We start from the raw sequence: 8,712 nt of genomic DNA on the forward strand, positions 1-8,712 counted from the left end.
CAGTCAGTCAAGAAGAAACAGGCAGGTAGTGCAGGAGTCCCCTGAGTGCATCTTAACTCACCAAGTATGCTGTTCTGAATACTGGTGAGAGTAATGGTTCCTCTGGGGAGTGCAGCCAGAGCCAAGTCCACAGCACCACGGCTGACTCAGCTGTACAGGGGACCAGGAGGAATATTGGGAAAGCAATAATGATAGGGGATTCTATAGTTAAGGGACAGACAGGTATTTTTGTGGTCGCAGATATGAATCCAGGGTGGTAGGTTGCCTCCCTAATGCCAGCATCAAGGATGTCACTGAGCAGCTGCAGAGCACTCTGAAGGGGCAAGGTGAACAGCCAGAGGTCATGGTCCATATCGGCACCAACAACATAGGTAGAAAGAGGGATGAGGTCCTGCAGGCAGATCTTAGGGAGCTAGGAAAGAGACTAGCTAGGAGGGCCTCAAAGGTAGTAATCTCTGGACTACTGCCAGTCCCACGTGCTAGAGAATATAGAAATAGGAGGATAGAGCAGATGAATGTGTGGCTGGAGAGATGGTGCAGGAGGGAGGGCTTCAGTTTCCTGGGGCATTGAGACCAGTTCTAGGGGAGGTGGGACCTGTACAAGACAGACAGGTTGCACTGAACAGAGCCAGGATCAATGTCCTTGTGAAGCGATTTACTAGTGCAATTTTGGAGGACTTAAACTAATTTGGCAGGAGGATGGGAACCAGGATGGAGCATTAGCGTAGAAACATAGAAAATAGGAGCACAGTAGGCCATTCGGCCCTTCGAGCCTGCTCCGCCATTCATTATGATCATGGCTGATCATCCAACTCAGTAACCTGTTCCCACTTTCGCCCCATACCCTTTCATCCCTTTCACCCCAAGAGCTATATCTAACTCCTTCTTGAAAACATACAATGTTTTGGCCTCAACTGCTTGGATGGATAAACAAGGTGCAGAAAGATTCGGCTGAGACAGATAACACTAGAGTAAGAAATAGTAAGGTATTAGATGGGGTCAGAATAAGAGGAAATACAGTAAGATCTAGTTCAGCTTTACAGTGCATGTATGGAAATGTATGAAATGTGGAAAATAAGGTTGGTGAGCTGCAGGCACAAACAGGCACATGGGAATGTGATGCTGTGGTGATAATGGCTCAAAAAAAGGCAGGATTGGCTACTAAATATTCCTGGATACAAGTCGTTCAGGAAAGATAAGGAAGGAAAGGAGGGGTGGCAAGATTGATTGAGGAGAATATTACAGTTTTGGAGAGAGAGGATACCCTGGAGGGGCCAAGGACAGAATCTATTTGGTCAGAGTTAAGAAATAATAGAGGTGTCATTACACTACTGGGTGTATTCTATAGGCCTCCAAACTAGTAGGAAAGATATAGGGAAGAAAATATGCTGGGAAATTAGAGAGGTGCAAGAACTATAGAGTAGTGATAATGGGGGACTTTAATTATTCTAATATAGACTGGGATAGTAATAGTGTAAAGGGCAGAGAGGGGGAAGAGTTTCTGAAGTGTGTTCAGGAGAATTGTATTGATCAGTAAATTCCCAGTCCAATGAGGAAGGAGGCATTGCTGGATCTGGTTCTGGGGAATGAGATGGGTCACGTGGATCAAGTTTCAGTAGGGGAACATTTAGGAAACACTGATCCTAGTATCAGAAGGTTTAGGTTAGCTATGGAAAAGGACAAGGAGCAATCCAGAGTAAAAGTAATTAATTGGGGGAGGGACAATTTCAGTGAGGTGAAAATGGATCTTCCCAGGTAACTTGGAATGAAAGACTGACAGGCAAAACTGTAACGGAACAATGGGCTGCCTTTAACGAGGAGATAGTTCGGGTAGAGTCAAGGTACATTCCCATGATGGGGGGAAAAGGTAGGGCAAACAAAGCCAGAGCTCTCTGGATGATGAGATAGAGAGTAAGATGAAGCAGAAAAAGGGTGTATATGACAGATGTCAGGTTGATAATACAAGGAAGAACCAAGCTGAATATAGAAAGTTCAGAGGGGAAGTGAAAAAGGAAATGAGAGAAGCAAAGAGAGAGTATGAGAAGAGACTGGCAACTTACATAAAGGGAAATCCAGAAGTCTTTGATAGGCATATAAATCGTCTAAGGGTGGTAAAAGGACGAGTGGAGACGATTAGAGACCAAAAGGGGATTTACACATGGAGGTAGAGGGCATGGCTGAAGCATTAAATGAGCACTTTGCATCTGTCTTTACAAAGGAAGAAGATGCTGCCAAAGTCATAGTGAAAGAGGAGGTAGTTGAGATACTGGAGGGGCTAAAAATTGATAAAGAGGAATTAGATAGGCTGGTTGTACTTAAAGGTTGATAAGTCACCATGACTGGATGGGATGCAACCAGGGAAGCTGAGGGAAGTAAGGGTGGAAAGAACTGAGGCACTGGTCATAATCTTCCAAACCTCCTTAGATACAGGGGTGGTGCCAGAGGACTGGAGAATTGCAAATGTTACACCCCTGTTCAAAAAAGGGTGTAAGCATAAGCCCAGCAACTACAGGCCCGTCAGTTTAACGTCAGTGGTGGGAAAACTTTGAGGCATAATCCAGGACAAAACTAACAATCACTTGGACAAGGGTGGTTCAGTTAAGAAAAGCCTGCACGGATTTTTCAAGGGTAAATAGTGTTTAATTAACTTGATTGAGATTGTTGATGACGTACACAGGACGGTTTATAAGGATAATGCGGTTGATGTGGTGTACATGGATGTCTAAAAGGTGTCTGATAAACTGCCACATAACAGGCTTGTCAACAAAGTTGAAGCCCATGGGGAGAAAAAAGGACAGTGGCAGCATGGATATGAAGTACTGTGTGCAGTTCTGGTCACCTCATTACAGAAAGGATGTAATTGCACTAGAGAGGGTACAGAGGAGATTTACAAGGATGTTGCCAGGACTGGGAAAATGCAGCAATGAGGAAAGATTGGATAGGCTGGGGTTGTTCTCCTTGGAACAGAGAAGGCTGAGGGGAGATCTGATTGAAATGTACAAAATTGTGAGGGACCTGTATAGAGTGGAGGTGAAGGATCTATTCACCTTAGCAGAGAGGTCAGTGACAAGGGGGCATAGATTTAAAGTGATTGGTAGAAAAATTAGAGGGGAGATGAGGAAAAATGTTTTCACCCAGAGGGTGATGGGGGTCTGGAACTCACGGCCTCATAGGGTAGTTGCGGCAAAAACCCTCAACTCATTTAAAAGGAAGTCTGGATATGCACCTCAAGTGCCGTAATCTGCAGAGCTACAGACCAAATGCTGGAAGCTGGGATGAGAATAGGTGGATCGTTTTTTGGCTGGCACAGACATGATGGGCCAAGTGGCCTCTTTCTGTGCCTTAAACTTTCTATGATTCTAAGTAGGATGAGTGACAGGAAAGAGAGGGTACTGATGAATGGTTGTTTTTCATTCTCGAGGAAGGTATACATGGGGGTTGCACAGGGATTGGTACAAGGACCACTGCTTTTCTTGATCTATATTAATGACCTAGACATGGGTGTACAGGGCAAATTGAAAATTTGTAGATGATGAATCTTAGAAGTATTGTGAACTGTGAGGAGGATAGTGATAGACTTCAAGAGGACATAGACAGGCTAGTGGAATGGTAGATAAAATGTAATGCAGATCAATGTGAAATGATTAATTTTGGTTGGAAGAATGAGGAGAGGCAATATAAAATAAAGGGTGCAATTCTAAATGGGGTGCAGGAGCAGAGGGACCTGGGGGTTGTTACGTGAGCACTTCTGTTTTTATTTGTAAAATATGTTTTAAGAAATTATAGTTGAATTTTGGACATTGAATCATCTGGCAATTGCTGAACTTTGTAGGTGTTTTTCTTAAAAGGAAGGTCAACAGAAGGTTGACCAGTAAACAAGTTTTTACTGGAAGGCACACATTTGTAAAGAACCCAGTAGAGGCTTTGACCTGAAGAGCTATTTGCTTATTGACAAGTCAGGATTTATGGCTATCATAGGACTTGCCTCTGGAAAAAGTTGGTTTCATTTTGAACTGTTAAAAAAGCCAATTGGTTTGGCTAAAAACAGGCGATTGGTGTTTGACTATTGACCTGCCAGGAGAATAGAAAATCCAGCCAGTCCGTCAAGAACAAAGAACAAAGAACAGTACAGCACAGGAACAGGCCATTCGGCCCTCCAAGCCTGCGCCGATCTTGATGCCTGCCGAAACTAACACCTTCTGCACTTCCGGGGCCCATATCCCTCTATTCCCTTCCTATTCATGTATTTGTCAAGATGTCTCTTAAACGTCGCTATCGTATCTGCTTCCACCACCTCCCCTGGCAGCAAATTCCAGGCACTCACCACCCTCTGTGTAAAAAACTTGCCTCACACATCCCCTCTAAACTTTGCCCCTCACACCTTAAACCTATGTCCCCTAGTAACTGACTCTTCCACCCTGGGAAAAAGCTTCTGACTATCCACTCTGTCCATGCCGTTCATAATTTTGTAAACCTCTATCATGTCGCCCCTCCACCTCCGTCGTTCCGAGTTTTTCCAACCTCTCCTCATAGCTAATGCCCTCCAGACCAGGCAACATCCTGGTAAACCTCCTCTGTACCCTCTCCAAAGCCTCCACGTCCTTCTGGTAGTGTGGCCACCAGAATTGCACGCAATATTCGAAGTGTGGCCTAACTAAGGTTCTGTACAGCTGCAACATGACTTGCCAATTTTTATACTCTATGCCCCGACCAATGAAGGCAAGCATGCCGAATGCCTTCTTGACTACCTTATCCACCTGCGTTGCCACTTTCAGTGACCTGTGGACCTGTACGCCCAGATCTCTCTGCCTGTCAATACTCCTAAGGGTTCTGCCATTTACTGTATACCTCCAACCTGCATTAGGCCTTCCAAAATGCATTACCTCACGTTTGTCCAGATTAAACTCCATCCAAGTCTCCAACCGATCTATATCCTGCTGTATCCTCCGACAATCCTGATCATTATCCGCAACTCCACCAACCTTTGTGTCGTCCGCAAACTTACTAATCAGACCAGCTACATTTTCCTCCAAATCATTTGTATATACTACAAACAGCAAAGGTCCCAGCACTGATCCCTGCAGAACACCACTAGTCACATCCCTCCATTCAGAAAAACACCCTTCCACTGCTACCCTCTGTCTTCTGTGACCGAGCCAGTTCTGTATCCATCTTGCCAGCTCACCTCTGATCCCGTGTGACTTCACCTTTTGCACCAGTCTGCCATGCGGACCTTGTCAAAGGCTTTAGTAAAGTCCATATAGACAACATCCACCGCCCTTCCCTCATCAATCATCTTCGTCACTTCCTCAAAAAACTCAATCAAATTCGTAAGACACGACCTCCCCTTCACAAAACCATGCTGTCTCTCGCTAATAAGTTCATTTGTTTCCAAATGGGAGTAAATCCTGTCCCGAAGAATCCTCTCTAATAGTTTCCCTACCACTGACGTAAGGCTCACCGGCCTATAATTTCCTGGATTATCCTTGCCACCCTTCTTAAACAAAGGAACAACATTGGCTATTCTCCAGTCCTCTGGGACCTCACCTGTAGCCAATGAGGATGCAAAGATTTCTGTCAAGGCCCCAGCAATTTCTTCCCTTGCCTCCCTCAGTATTCTGGGGTAGATCCCATCAGGCCCTGGGGACTTATCTACTTTAATGCTTTGCAAGACACCCAACACCTCCTCCTTTTTGATAATGAGATGACAGAGACTATCTGCACTCCCTTCCCTCGGCTCATCATCCACCAAGTCCTTCTCCTTGGTGAATACTGATGCAAAGTACTCATTTAGCACCTCGCCCATTTCCTCTGGCTCCACGCATAGATTCCCATCTCTGTCCTTGAGTGGGCCAACCCTTTCCCTGGTTACCCTCTTGCTCTTTATATATGTATAAAAAGCCTTGGGATTTTCCTTATGCCTATTTGCCAATGACTTTTCATGACCCCTTTTAGCCCTCCTAACTCCTTGCTTAAGTTCCTTCCTACTGTCTTTATATTCCTCAAGTGCTTCATCTGTTCCTAGCCTTCCAGCCCTTCTCTCTTGAAAAGAAAAGTCTGCATCAAGTTGTACTGTCACCTCCTGTAATTGAAGACATCCTGAATGTTTGCAGAACCTTTGCATCATTGAAAGAATTTTGCATCGAATGTGTGAGAATTGAAACCTTGGTTGCTGCACACCTGATCTAAGACCTCTGTGAAGCCTTCTGTGGCTGCATTTCTGGAAAGCCTACCCAGACTGTTCATCAACATTGACTGGAAAGAACCATTCTAGGAAGATGCTTAGTGGCTGCCGCCTATAAGCTTTTGGGACACTTCGCCAAAACAAAGGACTTCCATATCTTCTATTCAGTCCAAGTTTTTTTTATTCCTTCTATTTCTTTGTAACAGCTGTAAACAAAAATCCCTTTTTTCCCCGGTTAACCGGTTATGTATGTAGGATAAATAAGGGGACTTTAATATTTCAATTCACATGTAGGTTTACTTTATTATTGGTTAAGGCTTGGTTTATAATAAACGGATAATTTTGTTGTTATTAAAGAAACCTGATTGGTGTGCTTCATTCTGGGGAAAAGTAGAGTATCGGATTGACTGTTTCAGTAAGTGGGAAAACTTAACTATATGCTGTGACCTGCAGAGAAGTGGGACTGAATTAACAGTGCACTCCCCCCACCTCAATTGCAACAGGGTATATGTGCACAAATCATTGACGGTAGCAGGGCAGGTTGAGAAAGCGGTTAATAAGGCGTGCGGGATCCTGGGCTTTATAAATCAAGGCATAGAGTACAAAAGCAAAGAAGCAAGGTTCGGCCTCAAATGGAGTATTGTGTCTCATTCTGTGCACAAATCATGATAGGTCTGGACAGAGTACAAAGAGAGAAACTGTTCCCTTTGGTGGAGGGGTCGAGAAACAGAGGACACGATTTAAAGGGAATGGAAAAAAAACCAACGGTTACATGAGAGAACATTTTTTTATGCAGCAAGTGGTTGGGATCTGGAATGCACTGCCTGAGAGTGTGGTGAAAGCAAATTCAATTGTGGCTTTTAAAAGGGAATTGGATAAGCACTTGAGGATAAAAATGTGCAGGGTAACAGGGAAGTGGGACTAGCTGCATTGCTGTTGTAGTGAACTGCCGCAGACTCGACAGGCCTCCCTTCTGTGCTATAACCAGTCTATGATTCACTTCCACCTGAGTGACACCTCAGTAATATCTCATCTGAAAGTCACTCCCTCAGCATTGTACTGAGTCTCAGCCTTAATTTGTCTGTTCAAGTCCTGGAGTGGGAATTGAATCCAAACTTTCTAGTCCAAAGGCAAGAGTGCTTCCCAATGAGGCACAGCTGACATATAACAGTTGTGATTTTACAAAACTCCCAACATACAGAAATCCAAGCAACCATTAACAGCTGCATGACAGACAGCAGAAAGAAGAAAAGTGCAGAGTATTACTTAAATGGAGAACAACTGCAGAATTCCAAGGTGCAGGGGAATAAGTTCTAATAATGTTCTAGTGCATGAGTCACAAAGTTAGTAAGCAGGTACAGCAAGTAATCAAGAAGGCTGATGGAATGTTATCCTTTATTACGAGAGGAATTGAAAATAAAATTAAGGATGTTATGCTTCAGTTATACAGGGCATTGGTGAGACCACATCTCGAATACTGTGTGCAGTCTTTGGTCTCCTTATTTAAGGATGTAAATGCATTGGAGGTGGTTCAGTGGAGGTTTACTAGATTGATACCTGGAATGAGCAGGTTGTCTTATGAGAAAAGGTTGGACAGACTGGGCTTGTTTTCACTGGAGTTTAGAAGAGTGAGGGGAGACTTGATTGAAGTTTATAAGATCCTGAACGGTCTTGACAAGGGGGATGTGGAAAGGATGTTTCCTCTTGTGGGTGAGTTCAGAACTAGGGGGCACTGTGATAGCGAATTCCACAGGCTCACCACTCTGTGGGTGAATAAATTTCTCCTCATCTCAGTCCTGAAAGGTTTACCCCGTATCCTTAAACTATGACCCCTGGTTCTGGACTCCCCCACCATTGGGAACATCCTTCCTGCATCTACCCTGTCAAGTCCGGTTAGAATTTTATAGGTTTCTATGAGATCCCCCCTCACTCTTCTGAACTCCAGCAAATATAATCCTAACCGACTCAATCACTCCTCATACGTCAGACCTGCCATCCCAGGAATCAGTCTGGTAAACCTTCACTGCACTCCCTCTATAGCAAGAACATCCTTCCTCAGATAATGAGACCAAAAGGTGATATACCTTTAATTAGCACTCAAAATTCTCATCAATGACTTGTTTACTTCAGTTCAACAGGTCGCTATTAGGAGAGGGCATTAAATGAAGCATTATTCACCAAAACGCCATGCAGCCTCCTTGATGGATGCGAGCAGGCAATTTAATTCTCAATCAGCTCCTCAACAATCCTCAGAGCAGTCATTACTAGTGCTGGCTTCAATACCTCTACTAAGATAGCATCTTGCTCCGAACAAGGGGTAAACCAGCATTGCAGCTTAAGGCCAGCTCTTTACTGCCTAAAGTATTTGTCCAAAATTGCCCCCCATACATTTATTGAGAAGCAGCCAAAATATCTACTGGTCCATTGAAATGCCTTGTTCAGCACAAGACGACCAAAAAATGGCAAACAATCATTTCAGATACTCCGAGGCAGCGGGACAAGAGGGTACACGTTCAGGGTTCTGAAGG

Source organism: Heterodontus francisci, chromosome X, assembly GCF_036365525.1.
Source record: "Heterodontus francisci isolate sHetFra1 chromosome X, sHetFra1.hap1, whole genome shotgun sequence".
In the NCBI taxonomy this organism is placed as follows: domain Eukaryota; kingdom Metazoa; phylum Chordata; class Chondrichthyes; order Heterodontiformes; family Heterodontidae; genus Heterodontus; species Heterodontus francisci.